Source organism: Callionymus lyra, chromosome 18 (assembly GCF_982586985.1).
Source record: "Callionymus lyra chromosome 18, fCalLyr1.hap1.1, whole genome shotgun sequence".
NCBI classification, from domain to species: Eukaryota; Metazoa; Chordata; class Actinopteri; order Syngnathiformes; family Callionymidae; genus Callionymus; species Callionymus lyra.
Window position 1 is genome coordinate 11,956,348 of NC_141835.1, and position 19,324 is coordinate 11,975,671.

Below are 19,324 nucleotides of genomic sequence, written 5' to 3' on the forward strand. Positions count from 1 at the left end.
TTTACAGACCACATGACTCTTGACGAAGTCATAACTGATTTGTTTTGAAACCAAAATATGTCCAAACATCAGCTTTAAAAGCCTCTTGAGTCGACTGTATCCTCTCATCCTCAGTCATCGCCAGGATCTAATAAGATTTTAATGTTCATTTAGCTTTGGCTAAGGCTTGAAGTTTAATTGCAACACAAAAATGAAAAAACTGAGTGAATATTTGCATGTTAATGGTAAAAAAATAGAATTATTTAATTTTACACAAACATTATTGAGCTATAAACAGTAAAACTATCGTTATTTGTTTTAAATATATATATATATATATATATATATATATAAATATATATATATATATCAAATATAAAGATAAAGTATCGTGGAAAGATATATAGGCGTCGATATAAATTTTTATTGGTTGAATTGACATGTATGTGTTTATTTAGTGTCATGGAACATTCAGTGCAACATTTCCACGCTCTCAAAATCCAGAAGCTTCCAAAAAGAGAAGGATCAAGTATGGACTGCAGGCCTCAAGCGGGAAAATAGCTATCTATTTTTTTCCCCTTTTTTAAGCAAATATTGCATAATTATACTATATTTACATATACAGAATATTCATTACGCAAGGATGGCTTGAATAAAGTGGGATCAGGGGCCAAATTTGGCCATTCGCCTATATTTATGAAGCCTTTAAAACCCCTGGTGTAAAGAGTCATGTTTGAACAGATTTTACATGTAAAAGTAAGTCTCTGTGGAAAAGCCTCAGTAGCACACAGGAGTTATTTGAGCAAGCTGGTGTGATCCAAGCAAATCTGCCCTTAAAACACGAAAATAATTCTAGGAGGTCATAATAGAAGGAGAAAAAAAATGCCACCATGGTCTGAGTTTCTAAACCGGGTAAAAGGAAGAAGAAAAAAAAAAGAATCAATCATGAGCCGCACTGACAGCGAGACAGTCATTAGCTGCATTCTGGACTCTGCGTCGAGAAAGATGAAGACTTTGAGCAGAACAAACACTTTACAAAGACAATTCCCAAAGCGGCCCGTGGCGACTCACAGTCTCGCAAAGTCATTTTTTAGCAGCTGCTTTTTTTTTCTTTTTTTTTTCCCACCGCAAAATGAGAATAGAATAAAGTAGACGTGAAACAAAACGTTGAAGTCTTGTACGGAGAACAAACACTAATGATGCAGCTTTATATATGTTTTTTTGTTTCTAAACAGAATCATTGACCCTATTAGAGGAAAGAGGCGCTTAGTGTGTTTTTGACAGCAGTACTGTTGCTTGTTAGCGTCTTATTAGAAAAGTCGGTTTCCCACAACACAATTTAACGAGACCAGAGCAAACACTGTTTACTGCAGAGGGCTGAACATGCATGAAGTAAAGCTGGTGTTTTACTAACAAAGTCTTCGCTAACCTTAGTAGTTTGTCTAAAAAACAACAACAACATTTGATGAACGATAGACTCCATCCTTCTGATTCTATGTTTGATTTGATTATTATTAGATTTCTTCAGGTTTTATCGTCACCTTGTATCATAGACACACACGTGCGACTCATCCCTAACGTCTTATTTGTTGCACTGATGGTGACTTTTCTGTATCCTGTGTTCGACAAACTCGGGAATTTCCATGAAACCCAATGACATTTTTCACTTCACTTTACGAATGGCAAAAACTTATCGTCGACAGTTTATGGCTAAAGACACTACGCTCAATAAAAATGTAACATTTTGTGACAAATTCCTTAGTTGGTGACTTAAACTGGCCTAACTTACTTATGGAATTGGAACTTCCATGTACTTCCCTTTTTTTCACAATAATAATGATAATTTTCTTATTTAAACTATAGTGCCTTATTACTGTGAACATCGTTATAAGAAAATATTGGTTTAAAAAATGTTTATAATATTTCTAAACTACACATATGCGAAGGAAAAAAAGGATTCTTGAGCAAAACAGAAACAGTTTCCTTATTAATAATACCATATGTAACTGTTAAGTATCTTCTTATTAGGGTGAGGCAGTTGGAGTCAAACACATTAAAATCAAATAATCTTTTATAAGACATAACGAATGAAAGACAAAACTATTTTGAATCAACCATCCAACAAGATACACCCAAACTGAAACTTTTACAAGGGGTGTGCTGAGACCCTTCCTGTTTACCCTGCTGACACACAAATGTAAACTTTTTTCTAAGATAGAAACTATAAATTTTGTTTTTATTATTGTAAAAAAGAGTGTGTATGTTCGTTATTTAAATAGAGATTTACTTAATTTAATCTTTAAAACACACAAAAACACTGCCTTAAAATGTGGAAAACTTCAAAGTGACTGCGCTTGTTGTGCGTCTTTCATCTAAAACCAAACAAAAGCAAATGTTAAAACATTTTTCTTATCTTTCTTCATCTGGAAACACATTATTACATTTTTTTTTCTTTCAAATCATAAAGCAACATTTTCACTGATGATGACATTTAAGATGAAATGAAACTCAAGTGAAGTTGCCGCAGGAGAAGTCAAAAGGGCAGGAGAGTTTGAGGATTTTACCCTTTTGTTAAGGTGGAAAACTTGTGTGTTATTTCAGTGAAGACGCTCCAGGAATGAATCAAGAAAATATGACAAAAGAACGTCTTCCTCGCCGTCATCGACCTGGTCTGCACACCATGTTTTTTTTTATTATACTTACTTTTAAAGGTCACTCTGAAAATATAGGAACATAGTATCAATACTGACGACCTATATAGACATACATATACATGTTCTAATCTTAATTGGAGTCAAAACTTAACTTTTAAGTTGGAAGTTGATTGTAGTGATGAAGCTTCATGAAACATATCAAAGTATCATTATTTGTATTTTTCCTTTGTTTTAAACAACTCTTCTAATGAAACATCACTTCATATTTAAACTAACGGCGCCACCTACTGACCTCTAAAACACATGTTTCATGAAGCTTCATCAGCCCCTAATCTCCAAAAACATGACCATTTTTTGATCCTAAAAGCCATTCATTCTTATTTAATATCAACTCCAAGCAGTCGCCGTATTAAATATAATTAAATGCATTTTATTTTATTTAATATTTCAGAAACGTTAGAAAAACAAGATACGATCTATTTCATAAATTTCCGGCTGTTCAAAATTCACCCCTACACTCCGTCCCTAACCCTCTTATTATTATTTTCAAATTGCTTATTGATATCATCGTCTTCAGAGTTTTTAAAAGTTTTTCCATTTATATTTTTTTTGTGGCCTTTTTTTTTATCTCTTTTTTTCTTCCTCCAGCCCAACAGGAGAAGCACTTTTATTGACAGTCAACATTGAAGCATTAGCAGCATGCATGTAGCGCTCTCCTCCGAAAACCCTGCTGAGCGCCGGCACAACACCAGCATTATCTCTCGACTGCAGCTCGCGCGGGGAAAACCTTTTCACTCTTTCCCGACCACATTCAAATCTGTTTTGCCAGAGTTGGGCTCCATCCATTGAAAAGGAAATCTTGTCTGTGGGTGCTTTTCTATTTTCTGCACTCGTGCATGAGCCCACTCTTACAACAACATTTATGTTCAACCATTTTTCTGAAGGAGGGAAATAATCGCATTGTTTGAGCTAATCCCCCTGTGGGCAGAGCTACCGAGGCAAAGCCTCCTTCAATGGGAAAATCTAACACTTGACCAAAGAAAGAAAAGAGAGAATATTCCTTCATTATCCTGTAGAAAACATCAGGTTGGAGCGAAGAAAAAAAAGAAGGAAACATTTCCCTTGATGACCCCCGTGTTGAATTGAGATGCTGCTGACATGAAAGATAAACTAGGCCAGATATTTCTGTCGCTATGCAGAGGTTTTTCTTAAGGTAGAGAAAGAACCGATGTTGGCGTTTAATCATGTCAATCATCCTAAACTTGAGCGTCATCTCACTGTCAATGTTCAATTTAAATGTGCAATATTGACATGTTACCCATATGTGTGTTACCGGAATTTTACAACATAGATTTGGGTTAAAAAAACAACATTTTTTGAGGTATCACTGTTTTTTTTCATCGGAATTCTGCAACAATTAATACGAGCTAAACTTCCAAGTGTTACCTATATATATATATATTAAAAAACGATTTGAAAACCCCCAAAATTGAGCCAAATAAATGAAATTAAAAATGGCAAATTATAAGTCTTTTGCTACCTAACAATGAAAAAAAAGTAGCTGAAATTCTGCAAATCCTTTAGTATTTATTAAAGACGAAATATATTTACATTGATGAATTTTATTCAAATTAAAATTTCAATTTTCACTGGGATCTTTTGCACCTCTTTCTCCCCCTTACAATTAACAAAAGTAGATGTAATTCTGGAATTATATCATGTATTAAATATGGTATAAATTATATTGAAATTTAAGTGGAATTCTTAGAGGTGTCTTCTGCCCCCTTACAAATAACAAAACTAGTTCAAATTCTGCAAATAGTGTTCATTTTATTATTTATTAAAGACAAAATATATTAACATGAGTGAATTTTATTGAAATCGGGCGTATTTGAATTTTCAGTGGGATCTTTTGCACCTCTTTCGCTTCCTTACAAAGAAAAGTAGCTGAAATTCTGTAAATCCTATTTATTATAGTATTTATTAAATAAAGACGACATAATAACATGAGAGATTTTTTTTGAAATCGGGCATATTGGAATTTTCAGCAGGATCTTCTTGTTCCTCTTACTCCCCCATTTTCAGGGGTGTCTATCGCCCCCTTACCATTACCAGAAGGTGCTGAAATTCTGGAAATCATCTTTATTTTATATATAATAAATATTTCATGAATTTATTTAAATTGGACCTTTAAAACTTCTCAGGGCAACACCTCTTTCACCCCCTTAAAATTAAATGGAATTGGAACTAGTTGAATTTTCTGTCTTTTGCCCCCCTGCAAACGAGCTGAAATTCTGGAATAAAGTTGGAAATATTTGAATCACGGACGTCTTCTTCTTCTGCCCTTTTATCCCTTGGCCTGATCAAGTTGACCTCCTGCACCAAACCATCACTGTGAGGTCAGTTGTTTAACAGATTATATTCTCTATACATTGATAACCTGGAAAATGAGTTCACAATAATAGTTTTTTAAAGGCTCTTGGCGCCCCCTCCGATCTGGTCTTTGAAAGCCACAAACTCTGTATTTCCATGACAGCTCTCGAACAGGAAACCGTCGACTAAAAGGGGCCCAAGAGCACTTAAGCTCTAAGAATTCAAGGTCGTTTCCCCACCTCCCTCTGAGCTAGTTGCAGGGGCGTAAAGTGCATCATAGATTACAAAAGAAGAGATTGACAATGCCCGTGAGACCCCGGCCTTCCCCCCTGCCAGGAGAACACTCACAACCACCGGCAGGGGACGAGCACCTTAGGAGGGATGCCTTGTGAAGTGGAAAAGTTCCAACGAAAGATTATCGCATGGAAAGAAGCTGACAACCTCCCATGGTTCTGAGGGACTGAGCCGCTGAGCTGTCAGAGGGTCTTGAGAACATCTTCAACGACTGCCGACATAAAGACAGATGTTCCAAACCTGCTTGACCTGTGGCTCCTACAATCATCACTACCGAGTTCCTTGAACAGTTAGTCGTAGCCACATAAGAAACGTAGGTTCACACAATGCGGATCAAGACTAGATTGTAGATCTTTTTCTGTATCTACTTTATCAACTTTACCAAAAAAAAAACATCCAAACCACTCCAAAAACACCACCCAGTGGTTATTTTCAGGGGTGTGCTGAGCCCCCTCCTGTTCACCCTGCTGTGAAACAGCAATTCGAAACATCTCGATATTTGCCATTTTGAAAGTGCTTCTGGTTGCTTACTCTTTGTAAGTATGTTTATTTTCTTTGCTATTTTCTGTACTTGGTATTTAATGAAATTTTCTGTATATATTTTAAATATATTTGAGAAGCATATAACCTAAAAACCTGGGAACCATTATCATTAAATATGTATTTCTTTGGTATAGATTAAATTGAAATTGGACATAATTAACAATTTATAATAAACAAAAGGGGTTGAAATGGTGTTTATTGTCTTTTATATTTCCTGTACTTGGTATGTTGGTAGTATGTAATAATATATTTGTGATACAGGTCATTAAAAAGGTATTTCATATTTTTGTATTAGATGTTCTGGATGTATAAAGATGTTTTTATTTCATTTCAGGATATATTTCATAAAAAAAAGATATTTGAAAACCATTAAACCTAGTGTTATCTCAGGGTCAAGGAGACACATAGGCCCGAAAAAAAATGTGCTTGTGGTATCCCTTGTGTTGTCTCTGGGTCAAGGTGAGTGTTCTCTCTGGCTTTCAGAAATACATATGCAGTAGTGGAGGTCGTTCACATTGACCCCGATACGACACAATTGATACCACAAACATGTATGTTTTTTTCCGGCCTTTCGGGTCACCTTGACCCAGGGTTAACCACAATCAACAAAAATAGTTTATATTCCAGATATCTTATGTGTTTAAACTTCTTGTTGTAGTTACTGTATATTTTTGTGGTATTTTTTCTATGGGTAATTTTGGTATTTCGGTAATTCTCGATATTCCTCATTAAAAAATGTTTTTCAAATTTTTTATCACATTTTCTTTATATATGTCATAATAAAAGATATTTTATTTTGGTGCTTAATAGTTTTTTTTATTATATTTTCAGGATAAACATCATAAAAACTGAAATATTGTATAGTTTTAATGCAACCAGGTGAGACAATAGGAAAGCTGTCGTGAAACATTGTTTGACAAGAAGAAAAAAAGTTGACTGAGTTCACTGGGAGGGAGTGAGTCAAACAATTGGCTGTGACCAGCAGTTTTTTTTCCAGACAAAAATGTAGATGGAGGCAAAAATATATTTCTAGTGATAACTATACGTCATCAGTAACATTGAGCTGAAAACAGTTGAAATTCCCGTCATGTTGTTTTGCACAGACAGACAGTTTAAGTGGAACTTATGAATAAAAAAAAAAAAGCTACTAAATTTTAATGGAATGACTTTTAAAGCCACATGACTCTGTTTAATAATATGTCTGGCTGGACTCACACACTCGGGTAAAGTATGAGAACGAGGACATTGTGATTGCAAATGTATGTGTGTGTGTGTGTGGGGGTGTGTGTGTGTAGGTGTGTGGGCCACCAACCTCCAATTATAACTTCGACAAACCCCCTCAAATTGAAGTTCTGGAGGACACGGGGCGGCTGACACCGGTGAGAGGTTTTACCGGTGGAGCGACGGAAACTTTTGGAGCGAGAGTCCAAGCTAACTTTGAAGCTGACGAAGCTCTTTGTGGCACTATTTAAAAAAATAATGTTATTGCACAGAGTTCTGATGAATGATTCCAGGCACAGTGTTTCTCTCAGGCTACGATCTTTGGACCATGTGACCCGACCATGTGACCCGAGGTGAGCGCGAGCGTGAGCTGCTGACAGAGAGGCATCAATAGTTCTGTACATGAGATTATAATTGACAGGTCAGAGCATTCTACCTTCACCGGATTCCTTCTGCTCTGACGCACGATCGCAGCAAATTCATTCCACATCGACCATCGGACCGACGCAGGGAATCGTACCGGCACACAAAAGAAGAAACGACCTTGTGACTCAACATATAATATTTGCTTCTGAACCTTTTAGCTTAGCTCAACTGGATTTGCGGATATTATGAACAAGAGAATTCAACTCTTTAATGCATTTGTTTGACTTTTTTTTGTACCTCAAGGCTCTTTCCTTGGTCACCTACTTTTTTGTATCAACTTTATAGCAAAACTGACGCCACAAATCAACCTACCTCTTTAATATAGTGAGAAAAAACAAACATTAAAAAGACAAATTTATCCGTCCATCCATCCAATCGTATCGTATCGTATCATATCTATTGTATCATATCTAGAGTATCGTATCTATCGCATCGTATCGTATCGTATTGTATTGTATCGTATTGTATTGTATCGTATTGTATTGTATCGTATTGTATTGTATCGTATCGTATCTTTTAGTATCGTATCTACAGTATCGTATCTATAGTTTCTTATCTTATAGTATCGTATCTATAGTATCGTATCTTATAGTATCGTATCTATAGTATCATATCTAGAGTATCGTATCTATAGTATCATATCTATAGTTTCGTATCTATACTATCGTATCTTATAGTATCGTATCTATAGTATAGTATCTATAGTTTCGTATCTTATAGTATTGTATCTTAGTGTATCATATCTATAGTATCGTATCTATAGTTTCGTATCTATAGTATCGTATCTTATAGTATCGTATCTATAGTATCGTATCTTATAGTATCGTATCTATAGTATCATATCTAGAGTATCGTATCTATAGTATCATATCTATAGTTTCGTATCTTATAGTATTGTATCTTAGTGTATCATATCTATAGTATCGTATCTTAGTGTATCATATCTATAGTATCGTATCTATAGTTTCGTATCTTTAGTATCGTATCTTATAGTATCGTATCTATAGTATCGTATCTTATAGTATCGTATCTATAGTATCGTATCTTATAGTATCGTATCTATAGTATCATATCTAGAGTATCGTATCTATAGTATCATATCTATAGTTTCGTATCTTATAGTATTGTATCTTATAGTATCGTATCTATAGTATCGTATCTATAGTTTCGTATCTTATAGTATTGTATCTTATGGTATCGTATCTATAGTTTCGTATCTTATAGTATCGTATCTATAGTATCGTATCTATAGTTTTGTATCTTATAGTATCGTATCTTATAGTATCGTATCTATAGTATCGTATCAATAGTATAGTATCGTATCGTATCAAATCGTATCACATCGATCCATCTATCTATCTATCAAATTTTGTTATCATATTTAAAACATTTTCTCAATTTTTATCCTGAATTTGTAAATGTGTTTCAAGAATTAGTTTGAAGGAGTTGTAAAAAGTTTTGAAATCAATGTTAGTTTCACATTTATTTTAAGTGTTTATATTTTCTAAATTGGTTTCTTATTGTTGTATATTTAGTATATATATTATATATATATATATATACTGTATATATATTATAGTTAGTAAATCTGTTGCTAGAACTTTCCCCAGTTTTTACATTTATTTTAAAATTGTTATTGTTGTTATATTCACTAAAGTTTTAAAGAAAAATAAAGTGTGTGTAAACCAAAATGAATTGAAGACTCACGTGAAATGTAAAGTAATTCAAAAACATTTTTAGAAAAACCAAAAAATTGGTATTTAGAATATTGACAGTGATCGTCTAAGACTCATCTGTGGTTGGACGAGAGTTCGCGTTTGTTATTCCACCACATTAAAGCAACATCTTCAATTTAAAGTATCGGATTCGTCTCCAGCCTCTTCAATGGCTTTTGTCGTCGGACAGGATCATATTCATCTTGTGGCGTCGGCTCCGGTTCAACGGGACGATAATGGGCAATAAGCGTTTTACTTTGCATTTCACATCCGACTCATTTTATCCGACGTCGCGTTTCGATTGATTGGCGAAGTCATCGCTCCGGCAGAAGCAAAACACAACAATTCATTTGGAGTCAAATTAACTCTGGAGGGAAATCTATGGCTCTTTAGCTGTTAAATGATCCACTGGATTCACGGGCGCGATGTCCCCGGAATCTGAGCTTCATTCAAAGTCATGGTATTAAAATAAAACATCCTTTCTTGTTTGGATAACTCATAACAGATTTCACAAGATTCAAATATGACGCAAATTGCTTCTAACTTTTTTAATGCCCTGCACTGTCGGCAAATATTTTCATAAAGCCACCTTCTGAAGTCTTTCCTTGTATAATATAATATATTATAATAATTTTCCAGTTGATTGATCAGCTGCTACAAATCTTTGGTTCTCAGTTTGAGAAATATGTGAGGGTTTTGTTCACGAGTGAAGGAAAGATTGAAAAACTACAAACTTGTTTTAACTTTAGCTTTAACCTTTTCAGAATAAAACTATTTTCTTCTTCTTGTGTTGCAACAGTTTCCAAAACCTCCTGGTTGATGCACAGGGGGGCTTGATTTCTCCACCACAGCCACGGATTGATTTTGAGAATTTTCTTCTACTTCTATGAAATGTATTCCTCCTCCTTAGTTGCGTTAAAAAAGCATTTGTTCTATGAACATCCCTTACTAACAAATAGCACTTTGCATTTGCACTTTGTTACCTCTTTGTACTTTGTTCTTGCTTTTATGAAACTTGCTGCACCTTCTATCGTCTGCTGTGAACTGGAAACCTAATTTCCAGAAGGAGATCTCCAGAGATCTAATCTAATCTAAGCAAAGGGGCAGATACTTGTGTTGAGATTCGGTGAACGACAGGTGCATGTTTTTCAAAATAACTTTTAACTATGAATTGTTTAAAAAAAAGAAGCATGGTCCATTTATGAAAAAAATATGGTCGAGTCTACCATTTTTATCGTCATTTAAATGTACTTGAAATGTCTTTTCCAACACATTTTGGAGGTCAAGGTGTACAACATGAATCTGCAATACATGGGGGCTTGATTTCTCCACCACAGCCAAAGATTGCTTTAGAGCATTTTCTTCTACTTCTATGCACTTTATTCCTTCTTCGTACTTGCATTAAAAATTAAAGTAATTTGTTCTACGAACATCCCTGACTAAGAAATAGCACTTTGCATTTGCACTATTTTATCGCTTTGAACTTGGTTTCTTTTTATTTAAATGTTGTTCTCTACAGGTGCAGGTTTTTTCTACAATGGATCCCATTTTCCAAAAAATATCTTTGAGAGAAAATGACGGTTGATTCTATCTTTTCTTTAGACATGTATCGTCCTTGAAATGTCTTTCCCAATGCAATTTTCGTATTTCAACATGAATCTTAAAATACAGATTCATCACGCATAAATACAAAAGTTGTAATAATTATGGCAAATTCAAATTGATGTCAGTGAAACATGTTCAAAAAGAAATGTTTGGAAAAATAATTAAAATCAGAAAAGGTAGTTCTTAAAAAGACATTTAAAACTCATTGATCTGTCGGAAAAATATGTAAGGGTTTAGTTCACGAGTGAATGAAGGGTAGGCGAACGGAGTAAAATAAACACGGTTTAAGTGTAAAAACATGGACAGTGTACCAAGATAATGTCACTTAGATGTTTTTTTCCAACTGGCATTGAACTCGCAACCCTTTGTCTAAATGGGACAAACGTTCTTTTTAGAATAAAAATGTCCACAACAAGTCGGATCAAATATATATTTTACGTACTTGTTATTTGTTCAGGCTTTTCCTTGATTTTCTGGAACTCCTGTTGTGTTATCAGTTTTATCTTGATCTTTAAAATATATACTTTATTGAATATTGTTTTGATTGTTTAAGCGCTTTGTGACCCTGGTCTGGAAAAGCGCTATACAAATAAAAATTACTTACTTAATACTTAAATGCACAATTTTAGGGATTAAACATAACTAGCTATGAAAACCTTGTCTATCTTAACGCAAAAGCCCTTGGCGAGCGCAGACCCCTGCCAAGCTCACACTCAAGTTATTTTTTTTAATATATATTCTTTAACTTTATATTGATACTTTGAACATTTTTTTTTCTTTTCTAGCCAGATCGTTGGTACATGACCTTCTGGACGTTTCCCCGGGTAACCCTAAAACATCCTAACAGATTTTTTATTTTTATTTGAGCCGGATACAAGCACAGCAGCGCCAGTCGTCAATCATTGCGACACGGAGCCGCGTTAACAACCTCCTCTGAAGGTACATTTATGGAGGCTTTGTGGCAGAAAACTCTCTTAAGCATCCAATAATGATGATTGTCTGTCAGAGCGACGACACTTGTGCTCTCTCGCAGGATGACTCACTCAACTCTCAATCCAGGCGAGGAGTTCTGGTGAAGCGAGTTGCTTCTGCAAAATGGAAAATTAAGTTGAAAAAAAGAATGTGAACAGACGAGACTAAAATAATGAAATGTCTGGATGAAAAATGCTTGTTTTGTTCCCCCAGTTCAGCATATTACAATAAATACTCTATGTTTAATAAATATTCTGAACAAAAAATAAAGCAATAAAAAAACGACTTAATCACATTTTATTAAGCTCAAAAAAAAACAACCTTATTATTTAACACTATTTTAATATAGTTTAAATCACAAATGACCAATAATAATCTTAAATTAAAAACAGAAAACGTCAGATTAGTTTGTTTATTTCCAGGAGATTTGAATTTCAGACATAGATACTTATAAATAAATTAAGAAAGAAATATATGAATAATAAACCGCAGATGAGTAATCAATTAAATATGATAAATATATTATCTGAATAAATAATAAACCAATAAAAAAAAAATCAATCAAGTTTAAATCTTAAATTGAAATAAATACACATGTTACAACAAAATGTAACAATATTTTTTTTATTCATTTTAAATCGCAAATAATACGACACATCTTGAAATGAAAAACAACATCACAGACTTGTTCTTTTTAATCAATTATAGACCTAGATATTTAACAAGGAATTAAGAAATAAATAGGAATAATAAAATGCGGATGAGTTATCCATTTTAGGACAAATAAATCATCTGTATAAATAATAAACCAATAAAAAATAAGGTAATCAAGTTTCTATTTTAGTTTACATAAATAAATACAATTTAACACTATTTAAATTATATTGTAATCGCAAATAATGCCAAAAAATCTGAAATTAAAAACAGTTTCACTGCTAACGGCTAACAACACAACATTCATTGAGCAGCTAGCTAATCCTTCATCTTCAAACCATTTAGTTTTCCCCTCTTTCCCCTTTACTTTCTTCTTAAATCAACATTTATTTTCTGAAAATCCCTAACAAATATACTAGCGTTGCATTCTAACACGTATCCTGTAGGGTTTTCAGTCAAGATTCGCGCTATTGTTTCCGTGACTGTGGATACTAGTGTTTTTTTCATCATTTAAAGATGTATTTTTTAAAGGCGATAAAGGGATGCATTAGTTACGCCCCAACAAAAGAAAATATTCATAACAAGCATATTGAGGGAATAATCTTTATCAAAAACTATTTTGCTAGCGCTAGGCTATATTCACAGATATCGATTTTTTCTTTTTTAAATCGGCCCCTGAAGAAAGGCGAGGATACAGGATTCAAACAAATTCCAGGTCAGTGAACTCGAGCTAACCTTTTCCAATCACTGTAATCCCGAGTCGTTATATCGACTGTGGCCAGCAGGCAAAAGCGAGAGAAGGAATCAGTGGGCATCTTTTTTTTACTTTATCACTAGCATCAGACAGGATCAAATTGCGGCCGTCAGAATGTGCCGAAGATCAATATCAACAATTACTATGCCATTCAAAATCCTTTATCCCACGCGGCCCTGTAACTACACACACTCCGTCACTCTGTGTTCTCGGCTTCGACCATGAGCCTTCAGCCCTGAGCGGGAGACGACTGGAATCTATGAGCTTTCAGGACCTTCAGAGGAGAGAGGGGGGGAAGGGGGGCGTCAACGGAAGAAGGTAAAAACAAGTCCAGAGGCGAAGTTAAAGAGACGTTCCCTCGACGGGAGAAAGCGTTTTCCCGAAGGGAACTTTAATTTGGGGATTGGAACCAAACGAGTTCATAAAGATTCCAAAGAATCCATCCCTCCCGGTGAAGAAGACGTCCTGTTGTACACACGGCCAAAAGGTCCCAGAGGGAATTCTCGGCGGTTGGGAATCGATCCGTTGTTGGTCCCGGGGAACGAGGGGGGGAACCCAGAGCTCATTTATCAGAGAGACAGTGACGCTCACCGTCTCACGCCGGTTCTTCCAGGCTTTCTCGCCGAGAGCGCCGACAACCGGAGCCATGTTCCGTGTCAGCGCTCAGCGGACACTTGGGCATCAGTCTTGGTTTCGCTCCGCGACAGGGGCCTCTTCGGCGCTCCAAGGGCGTGAAGTGGAATTGAAAGCGTTTTAAGTAAGCAATGAAAAGGGGTTTTGGACTGTTTACGTGTGAAAAGTACTTGGAATTTTCCAAGGGAAGTGTGTGATGCTAATTCATGGAATTAGCATCAAACAAATTAATTTAAACATTGCAATTAATAAGCAAAATATATTTATTTTTTTTACAGCTAAAAGTTGCATAATAACTGGATGTTTTTTTTTTACATCAGATAGCAAATGAGCCAAGGTCTCAAGCAACTAACTAGCCATAATTATTTTTATCTAAATTGTTTTGGTGGTCAGAAAGTCTGTTAAAATTCATGTTAAAATCCAGTAGCACTTCATAAAAATGCTAACTTTTTTATTTTTTATTTTTCATGGCATGCTACGTATGCTAGCTAACTATTACGCTAAATCAGCAGGAGCCCTTGGCTGGTTTCTTTACAAATAAATGGTCTTGTGTTTTTTTATATACATTTTTATTTTATTTTTGTTGTATAAGTTAACATATTAACCAGTCAGAGTCTCAGGCAATTCATTAAAACGTGTTTTAACCAAATAGTCATTATTTTATAGTAAAAAGTTGCATAATAACTGTATGTTTACTGTGAATTTAACAACCCAAACTGCTAACACGTAACAGGCTTCTACAAAAAAAAAAACAGACAGCAAATGAGCCAAGGTCTCAAGCAACAAACTTGCCACCATTTTTTTTTATCTGCTAAGTTTTTTTTGGTAGACACAAAGCACTAAAGTAGCAGTCCCAGTAGCTCTAAATTAAAGCTAGCTAACTGTTATGCTAAATCAGCAGGAGCCGAGGAGCTCTACAAATAAATAGTCTTGTGTTTTTATATACATTTTATTTTTTTAATGAATGCTACACATGCTAGCTTAGCTAGCAGGTGAAACTTAAATTGTCCATCAACAACCAGTAAACAAACGTAGAATTTCCAATATAAATTTTCATTTTTTGTTAATATTTTGAAAACCAGGAACTATCACGTTGGATCAGAGAATGTATTTGCACATTTCTTTGTTTTAAAAGCGAGAAAGTCTTAAAGAAACAATATATCGTTGCTCATACAGTATCGCAATATATCACACATGTATCATGATACGTATCGTATCACCAGAGGCCTATGAAGAACGATAAATGACTTATGTATAAATTAATGTATAAATAAATGTATAAATACATAACAAAATTTATAAATACGTAACTAAATGTATAAATTAATAAATGTTTGGATAAATATCAATATGTCCAAATGCAAAAATAAGTAAAAGACTTAATTTTTGTCAAAGAATGGAGCTATTTCACATATAAATACACATTTTATGCATTTTGTCTTCTATTCACTGCCTTAGACTGATGTTTGACCCGCCCACCTAATTTACATATGGACAACAAAATGCCAAAATGTATAAATACCGAAATAAATAGAAGATAAAATGTGTAAATAAACGTCAAAATGTGTATTTATACGTAAAATAGCTCCATTCTTTGACAAAAATTAAATCAGAAGGCATTTATTTATTTTGACATTTTGACATATCGATATTTAACCACACATTTATTTATACATTTATACATTTTGTTACATATTTATACATTTACACATTTATTCATACATAAGTCATATCATCCTTCACAGAACTAAAACTTAAAACCCTCCAGAAAGTTATCGGCTAGTAGCTTAGAAACTATGCACGGATAGAAAACAGATGTTTATTTACTGCACACACTCATACTTGTGAGCAGAATGTGAAGATAAATAGATGTTCAACAGAATTAAATCAGATCCGAAGCACTGACCCTTTGGACTCGCACCGACCACCGCATTATATCACAGCAGACCGGAGAGGCAGGGCCACGGTGGACCTCCGGCCGAGATGTAAAAATAACAAATGTAACCTTCCTTCTCTCCCGCTGACCCTCTCCATGAATCCTGGTGCTCTCCAGCACAACTTCACTACGGCTATTTTTACCAGAAGCTTTCATCGCATCTTCTTCGCCTCTTCTTAAGATCCTTCATCTGTACTGTCTGTCATCCCCCACCCCCCCCCCCCCAAACCCTCGGTGAGATGCACTTCTCGACGCCCTCCTTGTTAGAAGTACTTTAGAAGTACTTCAGATGTAGGGACTCGGAGTCCCGGGCGAACAATGTGTCGCCGCTGATGGAGGGTGAACTTTCGGGAACTTAGCGTGAAGCCAGAAGAAGATGAGACGTAACAAGACAGTCGCGTCCGCGGATGAAATGTTTTAGCTTCACTCAGAGACTTCGCTGATCCGCTGACGTCCACGGACTACAACACAGTATTACTTAAGGCATCACTTGTCTTATCTTAGCCACTTTAGATTCAGAACGTTGCAAAAGAAAAAGTATGAGCGTTTTTTAACTCAAGACACAAGGATGAGCAGATCCAGTAAAGGAATAAGTGTCAATCAATATGACCACTTATCTTATATTGTAACAAACGAGGTATTTCAATGTAAAAAAAATAAATATATATATTTATATATATTGCAGTTTAACAACAAACTTGATTCATAAATGTACCTTTTCTTTTCATCTTCATTATTAGTTTGTTCTCTTTGAAAATTCCTTTCCTTCACTGATCAGTTTTTCTCGTATCGTTGACAGTCCCTTATCTTATCTTAAAGTTCTCCTCCCGTCTGTAATCTGGGCGAACAAGAGGTTACGAGAGTCCATTGTGACGTAAGAATAGCTTTACTCCTCCTCCAGCCAGCTGTAAACCCGACCCGCCTTGTTCACACAACGAGTCACCTGGAGGTGGAGACTTCAGGGATTGATGACGCAGGGGACAAACGTTGATGTTTGACCAATCACAACAGAGTGGGCGGGGCTTAAGAAGCAACGAAGGTCACACACAAAGGTCACAAACACCTTCTTGCTGCGAGTTGCCCCTGGTAAACAGTTTGGAATTTTTAAAAAAAACAAGATTTCCTGATACAGAATCTTCACTCCGCCATTGACTATATACTTTGAGAAACTGGTTTCCGAACACGTCCGGCAGTTGTTACCATGGTTACTGACTGATGTCCAGTGGTTGTTAACTGTGAATTGCCTCCATTTATCTCTCCCCTGTGGTAGAGTACAAACAATTACACTGGGACAGGAGACAGCATCAAAACTTCACTGTGATTTTTTTTTAAATGTATCTTACAAGTCAGTATACTTCCATAGAAGCGATATAAATACAGCTATTCCAATAATTAACCGGCTGATATAGCACAAAGATTAGGCAGTCACTCTTAACCCTTGAGTTAGCTCAGGGTCAAGGTGACCCGAAAACCAATGTGTTTAAGGTAACCCTTGTGTTAGCTCTGGGTCAAGTTGAATGACCTCCACCACTGCATAGGTATTTATGGAAGCCAGGGAAGTCGTTCACCTTGACCCAGAGACAACACAAGGGATACCTCAAACACATTTGTTTTCGGGCCTTCGGGTCACCTCGACCCTGAGGTTACACAAGGGATACTACAAACATGCTTGTTTTCAAGCGTTCGGGTCACCTTGACCCTAGGATTACAAGAGGGATACCACAAACACATTTGTATTCAGGCCTTCAGGTCACCTTGACCCTGAGATAACACAAGGGATACCACAAACAGATTGGATTTCAGGCCTTCAGGTCACCTTGACCCTAAGATAACACAAGGGATACCGCAAACACATTTGTTTTCAGGCCTTCAGGTCACCTTGACCCTGAGAAAACAAAAGGGATACCTCAAACACATTTGTTTTCGGGCCTTTGGGTCAAATTGACCCTAAAATAACACAAGGGATACTACAAACATATTTCTTTCCCGGCCTTTGGGTCACCTTGACCATGAGAAAACACAGGGGATACCTTAAACACATTGGTTTTTGAGCCTTCGGGACATAGAGGGCCGCATAACATTATCTCAAAGGCCACAAATGGCCCTCGTTTTTCAAGTTTGGGACCCCTGATGTAGAAAAAATGGTTCTAAAATACTAAAGAACAAAATAAATAGTAAAGTAAAAAGTGGAAACGCAGTGGTTGAAAGAGAAATAAAGACTCACAAATAATCACAAAAACATCTTCTGACTAAAATTGCGACAAACTCCTTTTTAGGGGTTTTGGAAACGTTTTTATCTCAAAATGACATTTGCATGAATAAATTCAAAAACACGTTTCGGCCGTAGCAAAACGCACATTTGTTGGATTTGAAAAGAGACAAACATCTTCGGATGTGAATTTAATTGATTTTCCCGACATACGTCTGCATTCATGTTCCTCCCGGAGGATTATGGCGGATCGTCGACGAAGCGCTGACAACACAAGCGAGCGAGGATGTCACGTCGCAGCCTAAAAAAAGCCGAGCCTTCTTCTGGTGTGAATGGTAATTCGACAATAAGGTGAGTGTTTCGGCGCCGCCGTGTTCGCGGGCACATCGTGATCCACTGACTCACAATCCCGGGATAATGAAACAACAAAGGAGCTCAAAGCTAACCCTGTGGAAATGCGAAGCATCAGAAGCCGGCGAAGGACTTTGTGCTCGTGAGAGTCACTGACAGAAGAACAAATTCCCAGCGCCGTTGTTAAACAGACGTGCGAGGGAGCGGGTCAGCATCGAGCGCTCGCGCCATCGATTCTCTTATGATATTCTCCAGGGGCCTGGAAGAGGCAGTTAGCAGGAAATCAAATATTAGAATCACTTGACACTACAATAGAGCTGCAGAACAATTACTTTGAAGATGTCTCTTTTCTTTTCGTGTGAATCGATGCGGAACAAGAGTTTACGGCAGAGTGCTGGCAAAAAAGAAAGTCACAGGTACTTGAGGCAGTCTTTTCGGAGGCAATGGTACCGTTTCAAACTAAGAGAAAATTCAGAAACTGTATTGTTGTTTAGTACATTTTTTATCAACATCTTGTAAATTTGTTTCAGAGTTGTAGACATGCTTTAGAATATTTAAATATATTTAATAAATTCGAAAAATGTTTTAGTTACCAATTTGTTTCATAATTTCTTTAATTTGCTTCATAATTTTTTTAATTTGTTTCATAATTTCTTTAATTTGCTTCATCATTTTTTAAATTTGTATCAGATTTTTTTCAATTTGATTCAGAATTTTTCGAATTTGCTTTAGAATCTTTCAAATTTGTTTCAGTTTTTCGAATTTGTTGCAGAATTTTTTTTAATTTTCTTCAAAATCTTTTAAATTTGTTTCAATTTTATTTTAATTTGCTTCTGAATCTTTCAAATTTGTTTTACATTTTTCTTTATTAGCTTCAGAATTTTTCAAATTAGTTTCAGAATATTTTTAATTAACTTCAGAATTTTTCAAATTTACTTCAGAATATTTAAAATTTGCTTCAGAATATTTAAAATTTGCTTCAGAATTTTTCAAATTTGTTTCAGA

At 35.5% G+C, this 19,324-nt stretch overlaps 1 protein-coding gene across 1 annotated transcript in view; it reads right to left on the reverse strand.

Annotated features, from left to right (window-relative positions):
* The window catches only part of gfra4a (GDNF family receptor alpha 4a), a 125,619-nt gene that overhangs the window by 30,280 nt on the left and 76,015 nt on the right, over positions 1-19,324 (reverse strand). The gene's annotated exons all lie outside the window — the stretch shown is intronic.